Source organism: Amia ocellicauda, unplaced genomic scaffold (genome assembly GCF_036373705.1).
Source record: "Amia ocellicauda isolate fAmiCal2 unplaced genomic scaffold, fAmiCal2.hap1 HAP1_SCAFFOLD_86, whole genome shotgun sequence".
Classification (NCBI taxonomy): domain Eukaryota; kingdom Metazoa; phylum Chordata; class Actinopteri; order Amiiformes; family Amiidae; genus Amia; species Amia ocellicauda.
In genome coordinates this window covers 138,069-151,955 of record NW_027103012.1, presented here as the reverse complement: position 1 = coordinate 151,955, position 13,887 = coordinate 138,069, and the positions used below count along the sequence as shown (strand labels likewise).

Sequence of the window (13,887 nt, the reverse complement as noted above, 5' to 3'; positions counted from 1 at the left end):
CGAAGCTGTTCCTCGGGGTGGTCATGGTGCTGTGGCACGGGTTTGCATGTCTGAACAGGTGGCTGTTTCCATCGGGGCTGATGAAGTCTCTTTCTCTCCCTGTTCTGGCGTTGAAGTCTCCACAGAGCAGGATGTTTCCATTTGTTTGGTAAAAGGCCATTTCTGCCTCTATGTTTTGGAGGTACTCGTGCTTGTAGTAGGGCGAGTCTGCTGGGGGGATGTATGTTGCACACAGGTAGATGTCTGATGTGCTTTGGAAGATTTTTTTGTGGAGTTTCAGCCACAAGTGTGTGGTTCCCCTCTTCACCGGGGAGATGAGGTCAGAGTGCTCTCCTCTGTACCACACCACCATCCCTCCGGAGCTCCGACCACACTTAATGTTGCTGTGCTTGATGGGGGGCAGGAGGAGCTCTCTGTATCCATTTGGGCAGTTTGTGTTTAGGTCTGGTTTCAACCATGTCTCCAGTAGGATTATGATATCAATACTTTTTAAACTATTTATAAAGTGATTGTCTCTGCTTTTCAGCCCAAGGGCTGTGCTGTACAGTCTCTGGATGTTGCAAGTGCTGATGACGAAGGGTTTTTCATCATTTTCATCAATTTTAACGGCTGTAAGTTGCAAGTTGTAATTTGTTGTTGTTATTGTTAGGTGGTGTGGGCTGTGCGCTGTGTCCTCACCCCATCATGAGCCTGGAGCAGATGTCACTCAGTAGGTAGCGGATGTCGCTGAGCTCCGAGTTGCTGCCGTGTGTCGCTCCTGTGACAGCCTTGGCGTAGCTCATCGGCTGGGGGGCTGCTGTGGCCCCTGTACTGGGTGGTTGCTGTCTGGTTGGCGGGGAGGGTGGCGCTCGGTGGGTTCGCTGGTTCACTCTGCAGGGGGCTCCCAGAGTGCGCTGAGCAGGTGCCGTCCGGGGCCCCTGTGTGTGTTGCTGGTGTGTGGCGGGGGCCCTGGGTGTGTTGCTGGTGTGTGGCGGGGGGCCTGGGTGTGTTGCTGGTGTGTGGCGGGGGGCCTGGGTATGGCGTGGCTGTGGTGCTGTGACCCAGCAGCTCTGCTTTCCCCTCCCTCCCTCCCTCCCTCTCTCTCTCTCTCTCTCTCTGTATTTCAGCAGACTGTATACATGCACGGCTCCTTTAAATCCTGCCTGACTTTGCTGTGTATAGGCATCTCCTAGCAACGAGTCCTGGCCGGGGCGCCACGAGCCGAGAGATAAGCGCGCTGAGCCGCGTACAATAATTGTGTTAAATATACTGAACTGTATGTAATAGTACCTGTCTTCTGTGGTAAGTAAATGTTTTTATTTTCTCTCGATATAAACAAAATGATACAACTGAAAGATGAACTCAGTGCGGGTCTACAAAATGCTTTTCCTTTTGTTAATACAACTATTTTTAATACAACAGAGCCTGTCATTGTGATACATACAGTTATTTAAATTATGTTATTTTAATTCATAGTGGCAACGAATACGAATATTTTAAACAAACGAGACATTCCCATAGGTAATCTTTATAAATGTCGACACAACATACACACATACTGTTTCACTGCATACAATACAGAGAACTGGCATTAAATTAGTGCAAAACGAAAGATTGTACATTTGGGCTACTTTTGCAATTGCACAATGGGAATTAGGAACATGCACACACTCAAGTACGTTTTCCATTGCACTATGTGGTTTTCTATCTATATATAAGACAAGAAACATGCAAACCTTTTTAGGACACTGATGTGAAATATTGGGATAGACCCGAAAATTACAGACACTGCACACATAAGCAAGTATGGTTCTGCCATGTGACTAAAATGATCCTTATCTTTAACCACTTTACCATCAACTCCAGGAGGAAGACTGCTTCTTCTTACTTTGAAATTAGGCTATATTCAAAGAGATGGTTACCTAAAATAATAGCTCTCTGACAGCTTTCTCTTTGTCTGTGTTTACATGACTGGTAAATAAGTCATGCCACCAGAAAAAGTAGCCTTTATTTAAGGTGGTAGTGGCTGATTACTGTTTGAAACACTTTCAGTTTATGTCTGATTACAGTACATAACAGTCATGGCACTACCTCTAACTGCCATGACACTTAATCAGCACGTACATTTATATAAATAGACTCAGTGCCAAATATGACCAGCGGAGACGTGACTGCCCAGGGGGCAGTGTGTCCAGACAACCCAGGTCTCTGAAGAAGGATGGCTTGTTTCCTATGGCACAAACTGCAGCCACCAGCAGAGAGCTCCACCAGCACTATAGAGACCTTCTAGAACCCCTCTCCTTGTTCTCAGAGAACAGACCAGAATGTGAAGAAACATACGGTAATGTCTGTGTCATTTGTAATTGAGACATGTGTACACTGCATGCGTAACACCAAAACCCTTCTTCAGAGGGATTGCATATACAGTGGTTTCTAGAAGTATCTAAACATATAGAGTACAGAAACACAAAAGGAAAGCAGCAACACTTGGACTAGAGAGAGAGAAGTAGGTGCAAGGCTCCCAGATTAAAATATAAACATTTAAACTTCAACAATTTTGAACAGTGTTTTATTTTTAAGTGGACAGATAACATTTGCAGGGTATTTGGGCGAGTCATACAAAACCAGACCAAATTATGTAAACCAAGTAGTAACAGCGCACTGAGAATATTTATGTTATGTTGAATACTTTTGAAGATGTATCTAGATCCAGATGAAGATGTATCTCAATCTAGATGTCTTAATGTGTGGTAGGCAAAATCCAGGAGGAGCGCCCAGTGACTCCTATCAGAGGCAGTGTAAAAGCGCCCCCTGCATCCCTGTCCGAATTCTGTCAGCTGATCCATCGCAGAATTCAGGTCAAGCCAGAGATCCAGTCTGTGACTGAGGAGGATCAGCAAACACTGGTAGGTAAAGATAATGATGGCATACCATTCTTTTTCTGTAAAGATTTCCATTGTAAATAACTGCAGGGGAGTCAAAGCATCGCACCTCTGAATCCCTGACCAGATTTGAGTTCACACAAACCCAGGAGTTGCTCGGCCACTTGTTGGAGTCTTGATCAGAGAGTTGGCATATCTCAGTCTTAGCTCATGCCTGAACTATGGGGTCCAATGCATGCACTAAGAGGAAGCTTTTAAAGTTTAGGGGAGCCAAAACATTTTCTGTTTCTGATTTAAAAAGTTTGATTTAGCATTTCAATCCACTGAAGCAGCCCTTGATGTGCCTGAAGGATTACTTTTTACCTGGCAGTTTGAAAGCAATGTTTTTTTGACAGGCAGCTTGGAGGATCTCTGTGTGGCCTCACTTTGTGCTGTCAGCACAATGCTTAGGAAGGGATTTACCCCCGAGTCAGTTTCAACTCTTTCAAACCTGCATTTGGTGTTCCCTGTTGGCTTTTAGACAAGGAAGATAACTGGAGTACTGTGGACAGCTGGACAACCTCTCACATCAGTTAATCACACAATGTATCAGTTTAAGGAGTAGGACATTTCTACACCAGCAGTAATTGTAATGTGTCTGTGGATAGATAAAAGATTTACCATTAATACGATAAACGCTGTGTTCTGCGTTTTCTTGTGCACAACAGAAATATAATGTTCTTGTTCTTCCAGGCCGGAATCATTCTAGAAGAAGTTAAATTAATTTGGCTGGACTTAAAAGCTTTAATTTCCGATCCATCCCTGAGCCCGGAAGAGAACAAGGACCTGCAATGTCAAATTGTCACCCACATCATTCTAGTATGCGAGCAGCTGTTTCTGCACTATCTGTACATGGTGGACATTCTCAGACAGCGCCGTGTCTTCACTGATCAGGCCAACCTTTCTCGACTGGGGTCGCAGCTGTCAACAGACTGCACCAGACTGTGAGTGTCTGTTTCTTTTACAGGTAAACCCTGGGATGCAAAGTATTGGAAGTCTATATATGTTAGTGTGTTTATGCTAGGGAATAGGTTGTTGTTGTTGCCATTAGGAAATCCCCATGGTTTTGAATATTCTACAAGAGGGGAATTCTAGGGAAGCCACGGACAAAAGATATGTCCTAGACGAAGAATTCTTCGCTATTCAGCAACTTTTTGATTCAGGTCTTGCTGTTTTCAGATCTGCTTTTAAAACACCCCTAAAATGGCAGTCTGGATTATGAAGAAAGATTAGGTTTAGATTAGATTAGATTTGTAGGTGCTGCATCTCCAAACTGAAGGTAGTAGTAGTTACCGAGGGACAAATATGCTGAATGTCATGTTGTTGCAGTTTTAAACCTACTATTATTAACGTAGTTCTTTCTTTCACAGGCATCTGAATCCATGCCAGACCTTCACAGTGAATCCCTCTCAGAAGAGCTTCAAATCAAACTACAAAGAACCTGTTCTGACTCTCCGGATGTGCTGTTACACACCACAGGACAAACAGCCAGCCTGGAGAAAACTATAAAACCAGCCGAGGATCTGAGAAGGTACCAGAACATAAGAACATAAGAACGTTTACAAACCAGAGGAGGCCATTCGACCCATCATGCTAGTTTGGTGTCCATTAATAACTAAGTGATCCAAGGATCCTCTCCAGTCTATTTTTAAATGTTCCCAAATTTTCAGCGTCAAACACATCGCTGGGGAGTTTGTTCCAGATTGTGACGACTCTCTGTGTGAAGAAGTGTCTCCTGTTTTCTGTCTTGAATGCCTTGAATGGCCAATTTCCATTTGTGTCCCCGGGTGCGTGTGTCCCTGCTGATCTGGAAAAGCTCCTCTGGTTTGATGTGGTCGATGCCTTTCATGATTTTGAAGACTTGAATCAAGTCCCCACGTAGTCTTCTCTGTTCCAGGGTGAAAAGGTTCAGTTCCTCAGTCTCTCAGTAGGACGTTACCTTCAGACCTGGAATCAGTCTGGTTGCTCTCCTCTGAACTGCCTCTAGAGCAGCGATTCGTAGACGTGACTTGTCTCACATGTCTCATTTGGGTGTTGTGGGTCAACAGTAGTAGCAACTGCTATATGCCATATGCCTATTATGTTCTGAATGATTTCTTCTAGAAATTATGAATATTATGTTTGTTTTGTAGACTATTGCAGGAAAGCAGCAGGGCCTCTTTGGAACAGTCTAATTTGTTAGAACCAGAAGCAGACTTGCCTGCGTTGATTAAAGCTATGAGCCACAGGAATGATTCAAGACTTCTACATTTACAGAACAATTTAAAGGTAATTATTTTGGGGAGAGAGTGAGAGAGATCAGAGTTCTTAGCGAACCAGTACAATATAGAATCATACAACCAGCAGAGAGGATAAAATGTGAAATGATGGCATGTCCTGATTTTGGAGAATATATGCAAAGATGTTGCATTGAAAGGATCATTTATGGCTGTATATGATTTATTTGCATACAAATCAAATGTCACTCATTGTAGAAAATGTCCACAAATTACACATTTTATTTCATAGGTGCACTATGAGGGGTGTTCGGGGTGTGTTTAAATGCCACAACATTTGTAAAGGCTGTGAGCATATGTATATAATACTAGCACAAATCACATTCCTGTATTATACCTGAAGTATATTATCTCTGTCTTGGGACTTGGGGCAGTTAGTGCATTTATGACATCACTTAATCCCCTTTTGGTTCTAGAAGTTGAAGGAAGAGGAGGAGTCTTCAGTGAAGGAAGTGTGTGTGAATGAGCCTCAGCTCCCCCAGGCAGCTGTTGTGACTTTCCACCTTCCCAACAAATCTGTTGCACGGACAGCTGATGTTCGGGTTTCTGACAGAGTGCTAACAGACACGATTGAGATAAAGACAAATCCCCCTGTCTATAACGATCTGACTGGAGAGGTAATGTTTCCATTGTTTAAAATATTCCTCTTTTGGAGTTTTTTAGCAGAAGCTTATTTTCTCCCTTTCTCTTAGATATTATTTATTTGTTTCTTAGATACATTTGAAATGGCACCTCACATGACATCACATGGCCATTTGGATTTACTAGGTATTGTCTCACCTGAATGGCAACAGGCTGCTAAAACTATTATCACACGCACATTGCATGTTAAAGTATGTCAGTAAGGGAGTAATTAAAAGGGCAAATGTGTGAAGTGCAAGGAGTGGCCTTTAGTGGTTAGGTAAAAAAGTAGACAGACAAACTAAATAATTACTTGATGCAAATCATTTATTTAGTGCAGACAGACCAAGACCAGACACAATAAACTATTCGCAGTAAATATAAATTCACAGCAAAATAGGTTCAGTTCACAATATCCTATAACAAGCTCTATTCAACACAGTGGTTAAACGTTACAAAGGGCATTACAATTGTTGAAAAACAATAGCACACGGATCAAACATGCTATCCCCGCCGTTTTATTCGATTTGATTAGACGTTTCGCGACCAAAATGTTTTGTGTGCGGACTGAACGCACACCTGAGCCGAGCACAATCACAATACATATCCACAGTTAATCTAAGCAGTATCGTATTGTAACCGTTTCGGTTTGTTATCAACCCTTCCAGATCCAAAACCAGGAGTCAGACACCCTTTTCGGTGGACACGCTGTTGACTTCTCACAAGCACCATCCGCCTTCACAGCGGCAGCGCTAGCAGTGGAAAGAACGAAGAACTGCAGGAGAAACGCCGGGGCTATTTAGAGCCCGATTATTCATCGCAGAGGGGGGAAACCAAAGCCAAATGAGACTTAGAGGAACAGGAGACATCCAACAACAGTACACAACGGTACAGTACACAATCAATACATAACAATGAACAGGCCCTTAATTCACTCTTTACAGTCCTTTCTCTTATCTCCCAGCAGCCCCTACGGAGATGGCCGCATATTAATCGAGAGGGGCGGTGCTGCCTCTCCATCTCCGTTACAGTATCAAAAAATTAAGCCTACCAAAAGGGCAAGAACAAACACATTGAATAATATTGATAAAATCGATTTCGTTCACCAGTCCAACTTAGAACAAGGACAAGCAGAGTGCAAGATGAAAAGGAATTCACCATCTGTCCCCTTATTCAATTGCCTTTCAGTACCACTGATAGCACTGCGACTCAGTGTAGGTGTGCGTTCAGTCCGGCAAACACAACATTTCAGTTATGAAACGCTTTCTACAGGTGATGTATGAATGTAACATTTTCGCAAATTTGAATAAGTTTGATTTGATACAAGATTTATGAAGTTGACCCAAAAAAATGACATCATATTTTTGAGGGGATAAAAATCTCACATCACAATTGGGTAGTCCTCACGGCACACGGGTTGAAAACCACTGAGCCAAGCCACGGTGCTTCTTGGCTTTGCACGGCCACTGAGACTGCCAGGGAAAGGCGGAGAGGAGCTTCCCTTCGGTAGCTCAGTTGTTAGAGCGGAGGACTGTAGGTTTAAGGCAGCGGGCACCCTTAGGGCGCTGGTTCAATTCTGTCTCGAAGGAAGCCGTGCTTATGGTTTGGCGTCGGTTTTGGACGAGCTCCCAAATGTCAAGCCATTGGAATTGCATGAGGACAAGGAGAAAACCCCGGCAATTCGGATTTGTTGTCGAGAACTCGCATTGCCCAAACATCTCTTATTGCATGTGACCCTTTTCACCCTGAGCCCAGTTTTCTAAACCGGCCAGAAAGCGGTCTGGAACAATCATGAAGCACTTCACTGAAGCCCGGGTAGCTCAGCCGGTAGAGCATCAGACTTTTAATCTGAGGGTCCAGGGTTCAAGTCCCTGTTCGGGCGCAGTGTTGAGACCTTGTTGACCGAGGGCCATGATGGTGAAAAGCCTGGACAGCCTTCCTTGGAACAATGAGATACGCAGTTGAGTCTAGGCGAGGTGTCCTGTCCTCTTTGCTTCCTTCGGCAAATTTCCAGCCTGGCCAGTGTTGTCTTCCAGAGGCAAGTCAAGCCAGGAACTCTGAGAGATGTTTTTGCTGTTGACGACGTGTCACTTTAGAACAGGACAACATGCATCTCTACTTGACTTGGCACAATCTGTGAGGGTTGGGCCAACACAACCTACTCAATGTGTCCACACATTTGCTGGCGTCTTGAAATACTTGGAATGACCTGTGGCCCCATACCATGCAGAAGTCCACAGCTATGCGTGTCAGCATGCACTGCTCCTCATCCCCAATGTGCCACTTGTAAGAACTGTGTAAAAAGCGACAGAGAACGTGATCAGCAAACAAACACAATTCCCCTGAGAACAACAATCATCGTGCCGATCGTAATCTCAGTGCATACCTGAATGCCCAACAAGCCAAGCCAGTGGTTCCCAAGCGTTTTAATGCCACGGCACACTTTGCTGAGACCAAAAACCTTTGCGGCGCACCAACATGGAAAAAAAAAAGGATTTACTAGGTATTGTCTCACCTGAATGGCAACAGGCTGCTAAAACTATTATCACACGCACATTGCATGTTAAAGTATGTCAGTAAGGGAGTAATTAAAAGGGCAAATGTGTGAAGTGCAAGGAGTGGCCTTTAGTGGTTAGGTAAAAAAGTAGACAGACAAACTAAATAATTACTTGATGCAAATCATTTATTTAGTGCAGACAGACCAAGACCAGACACAATAAACTATTCGCAGTAAATATAAATTCACAGCAAAATAGGTTCAGTTCACAATATCCTATAACAAGCTCTATTCAACACAGTGGTTAAACGTTACAAAGGGCATTACAATTGTTGAAAAACAATAGCACACGGATCAAACATGCTATCCCCGCCGTTTTATTCGATTTGATTAGACGTTTCGCGACCGAAACGTTTTGTGTGCGGACTGAACGCACACCTGAGCCGAGCACGATCACAATACATATCCACAGTTAATCTAAGCGGTATCGTATTGTAACCGTTTCGGTTTGTTATCAACCCTTCCGGATCCAAAACCAGGAGTCAGACACCCTTTTCGGTGGACACGCTGTTGACTTCTCACAAGCACCATCCGCCTTCACAGAGGCAGCGCTAGCAGTGGAAAGAACGAAGAACTGCAGGAGAAACGCCGGGGCTATTTAGAGCCCGATTATTCATCGCAGAGGGGGGAAACCAAAGCCAAATGAGACTTAGAGGAACAGGAGACATCCAACAACAGTACACAACTGTACAGTACACAATCAATACATAACCATGAACAGGCCCTTAATTCACTCTTTACAGTCCTTTCTCTTATCTCCCAGCAGCCCCTACGGAGATGGCCGCATATTAATCGAGAGGGGCGGTGCTGCCTCTCCATCTCCGTTACAGTATCAAAAAATTAAGCCTACCAAAAGGGCAAGAACAAACACATTGAATAATATTGATAAAATCGATTTCGTTCACCAGTCCAACTTAGAACAAGGACAAGCAGAGTGCAAGATGAAAAGGAATTCACGATCTGTCCCTTTAATCAATTGCCTTTCAGTACCACTGATAGCACTGCGACTCAGTGTAGGTGTGCGTTCAGTCCGGCAAACACAACATTTCAGTTATGAAACGCTTTCTACAGGTGATGTATGAATGTAACATTTTCACAAATTTGAATAAGTTTGATTTGATACAAGATTTATGAAGTTGACCCAAAAAAATGACATCATATTTTGGAGGGGATAAAAATCTCAAGACACAATTGGGTAGTCCTCACGGCACACGGGTTGAAAACCACTGAGCCAAGCCACGGTGCTTCTTGGCTTTGCACGGCCACTGAGACTGCCAGGGGAAGGCGGTCAGGAGCTTCCCTTCGGTAGCTCAGTTGGTAGAGCGGAGGACTGTAGGTTTCAGGCAGCGGGCACCCTTAGGGCGCTGGGTCAATTCCGTCTCGAAGGAAGCCGTGCTTATGGTTTGGCGTCGGTTTTGGACGAGCTCCCAAATGTCAAGCCATTGGAATTGCATGAGGACAAGGAGAAAACCCCGGCAATTCGGATTTGTTGTCGAGAACTCGCATTGCCCAAACATCTCGTATTGCATGTGACCCTTTTCACCCTGAGCCCAGTTTGCCACTTGTAAGAACTGTGTAAAAAGCGACAGAGAACGTGATCAGCAAAGAAACACAATTCCCCTGAGAACGACAATCATCGTGCCGATCGTAATCTCAGTGCATACCTGGATGCCCAACAAGCCAAGCCAGTGGTTCCCAAGCGTTTTAATGCCACGGCACACTTTGCTGAGACCAAAAACCTTTGCGGCGCACCAACATGGAAAAAAAAAAAGGATTTACTAGGTATTGTCTCACCTGAATGGCAACAGGCTGCTAAAACTATTATCACACGCACATTGCATGTTAACGTATGTCAGTAAGGGAGTAATTAAAAGGGCAAATGTGTGAAGTGCAAGGAGTGGCCTTTAGTGGTTAGGTAAAAAAGTAGACAGACAAACTAAATAATTACTTGATGCAAATCATTTATTTAGTGCAGACAGACCAAGACCAGACACAATAAACTATTCGCAGTAAATATAAATTCACAGCAAAGTAGGTTCAGTTCACAATATCCTATAACAAGCTCTATTCAACACAGTGGTTAAACGTTACAAAGGGTATTACAATTGGTGAAAAACAATAGCACACGGATCAAACATGCTATCCCCGCCGTTTTATTCGATTTGATTAGACGTTTCGCGACCGAAACGTTTTGTGTGCGGACTGAACGCACACCTGAGCCGAGCACGATCACAATACATATCCACAGTTAATCTAAGCGGTATCGTATTGTAACCGTTTCGGTTTGTTATCAACCCTTCCGGATCTAAAACCAGGATTCAGACACCCTTTTCGGTGGACACGCTGTTGACTTCTCACAAGCACCATCCGCCTTCACAGAGGCAGCGCTAGCAGTGGAAAGAACGAAGAACTGCAGGAGAAACGCCGGGGCTATTTAGAGCCTGATTATTCATCGCAGAGGGGGGAAACCAAAGCCAAATGAGACTTAGAGGAACAGGAGACATCCAAAAACAGTACACAATGGTACAGTACACAATCAATACATAACAATGAACAGGCCCTTAATTCACTCTTTACAGTCCTTTCTCTTATCTCCCAGCACACCCTACGGAGATGGCCGCACATTAATCGAGAGGGGCGGTGCTGCCTCTCCATCTCCGTTACAGTATCAAAAAATTAAGCCTACCAAAAGGGCAAGAACAAACACATTGAATAATATTGATAAAATCGATTTCGTTCACCAGTCCAACTTAGAACAAGGACAAGCAGAGTGCAAGATGAAAAGGAATTCACCATCTGTCCCTTTAATCAATTGCCTTTCAGTACCACTGATAGCACTGCGACTCAGTGTAGGTGTGCGTTCAGTCCGGCAAACACAACATTTCAGTTATGAAACGCTTTCTACAGGTGATGTATGAATGTAACATTTTCACAAATTTGAATAAGTTTGATTTGATACAAGATTTATGAAGTTGACCAAAAAAAATGACATCATATTTTTGAAGGGATAAAAATCTCACGACACAATTGGGTAGTCCTCACGGCACACGGGTTGAAAACCACTGAGCCAAGCCACGGTGCTTCTTGGCTTTGCACGGCCACTGAGACTGCCAGGGGAAGGCGTTGAGGAGCTTCCCTTCGGTAGCTCAGTTGGTAGAGTGGAGGACTGTAGGTTTCAGGCAGCGGGCACCCTTAGGGTGCTGGTTCAATTCCATCTCGAAGGAAGCCGTGCTTATGGTTTGGCGTCGGATTTGGACGAGCTCCCAAATGTCAAGCCATTGGAATTGCATGAGGACAAGGAGAAAACCCCGGCAATTCGGATTTGTTGTTGAGAACTCGCATTGCCCAAACATCTTGTATTGCATGTGACCCTTTTCACCCTGAGCCCAGTTTGCCACTTGTAAGAACTGTGTGAAAAGCGACAGAGAACGTGATCAGCAAAGAAACACAATTCCCCTGAGAACGACAATCATCGTGCCGATCGTAATCTCAGTGCATACCTGGATGCCCAACAAGCCAAGCCAGTGGTTCCCAAGCGTTTTAATGCCACGGCACACTTTGCTGAGACCAAAAACCTTTGCGGCGCACCAACATGGAAAAAAAAAAAGGATTTACTAGGTATTGTCTCACCTGAATGGCAACAGGCTGCTAAAACTATTATCACACGCACATTGCATGTTAAAGTATGTCAGTAAGGGAGTAATTAAAAGGGCAAATGTGTGAAGTGCAAGGAGTGGCCTTTAGTGGTTAGGTAAAAAAGTAGACAGACAAACTAAATAATTACTTGATGCAAATCATTTATTTAGTGCAGACAGACCAAGACCAGACACAATAAACTATTCGCAGTAAATATAAATTCACAGCAAAATAGGTTCAGTTCACAATATCCTATAACAAGCTCTATTCAACACAGTGGTTAAACGTTACAAAGGGCATTACAATTGTTGAAAAACAATAGCACACGGATCAAACATGCTATCCCCGCCGTTTTATTCGATTTGATTCAAATTCGATTCGGACTGAACGCACACCTGAGCCGAGCACGATCACAATACATATCCACAGTTAATCTAAGCGGTATCGTATTGTAACCGTTTCGGTTTGTTATCAACCCTTCCGGATCCAAAACCAGGAGTCAGACACCCTTTTCGGTGGACACGCTGTTGACTTCTCACAAGCACCATCCGCCTTCACAGCGGCAGCGCTAGCAGTGGAAAGAACGAAGAACTGCAGGAGAAACGCCGGGGCTATTTAGAGTCCGATTATTCATCGCAGAGGGGGGAAACCAAAGCCAAATGAGACTTAGAGGAACAGGAGACATCCAACAACAGTACACAACGGTACAGTATATAATCAATACATAACAATGAACAGGCCCTTAATTCACTCTTTACAGTCCTTTCTCTTATCTCCCAGCACACCCTACGGAGATGGCCGCATATTAATCGAGAGGGCCGGTGCTGCCTCTCCATCTCCGTTACAGTATCAAAAAATTAAGCCTACCAAAAGGGCAAGAACAAACACATTGAATAATATTGATAAAATCGATTTCGTTCACCAGTCCAACTTAGAACAAGGACAAGCAGAGTGCAAGATGAAAAGGAATTCACCATCTGTCCCTTTAATCAATTGCCTTTCAGTACCACTGATAGCACTGCGACTCAGTGTAGGTGTGCGTTCAGTCCGGCAAACACAACATTTCAGTTATGAAACGCTTTCTACAGGTGATGTATGAATGTAACATTTTCACAAATTTGAATAAGTTTGATTTGATACAAGATTTATGAAGTTGACCAAAAAAAATGACATCATATTTTTGAAGGGATAAAAATCTCACGACACAATTGGGTAGTCCTCACGGCACACGGGTTGAAAACCACTGAGCCAAGCCACGGTGCTTCTTGGCTTTGCACGGCCACTGAGACTGCCAGGGGAAGGCATTGAGGAGCTTCCCTTCGGTAGCTCAGTTGGTAGAGTGGAGGACTGTAGGTTTCAGGCAGCGGGCACCCTTAGGGTGCTGGTTCAATTCCATCTCGAAGGAAGCCGTGCTTATGGTTTGGCGTCGGATTTGGACGAGCTCCCAAATGTCAAGCCATTGGAATTGCATGAGGACAAGGAGAAAACCCCGGCAATTCGGATTTGTTGTTGAGAACTCGCATTGCCCAAACATCTTGTATTGCATGTGACCCTTTTCACCCTGAGCCCAGTTTGCCACTTGTAAGAACTGTGTGAAAAGCGACAGAGAACGTGATCAGCAAAGAAACACAATTCCCCTGAGAACGACAATCATCGTGCCGATCGTAATCTCAGTGCATACCTGGATGCCCAACAAGCCAAGCCAGTGGTTCCCAAGCGTTTTAATGCCACGGCACACTTTGCTGAGACCAAAAACCTTTGCGGCGCACCAACATGGAAAAAAAAAAGGATTTACTAGGTATTGTCTCACCTGAATGGCAACAGGCTGCTAAAACTATTATCACACGCACATTGCATGTTAAAGTATGTCAGTAAGGGAGTAATTAAAAGGGCAAAT

At 44.1% G+C, this 13,887-nt stretch overlaps 1 long non-coding RNA gene and 1 other non-coding gene across 2 annotated transcripts; both read left to right on the top strand.

Moving 5' to 3' along the window:
• Window positions 1–1,191: 1,191 nt before the first annotated feature.
• LOC136744564 (uncharacterized) lies at window positions 1,192–6,776 on the top strand. Its single transcript, XR_010816045.1, has 8 exons — window positions 1,192–1,281; window positions 2,118–2,320; window positions 2,734–2,885; window positions 3,594–3,844; window positions 4,271–4,431; window positions 5,033–5,168; window positions 5,593–5,793; window positions 6,466–6,776. It is a non-coding gene; the product is annotated as an uncharacterized LOC136744564 (long non-coding RNA).
• Window positions 6,777–7,606: 830 nt separating this feature from the next.
• trnak-uuu (transfer RNA lysine (anticodon UUU)) lies at window positions 7,607–7,679 on the top strand. The gene has a single exon. It is a non-coding gene; the product is annotated as a tRNA-Lys (tRNA).
• The last annotated feature ends 6,208 nt before the right edge of the window (window positions 7,680–13,887 follow it).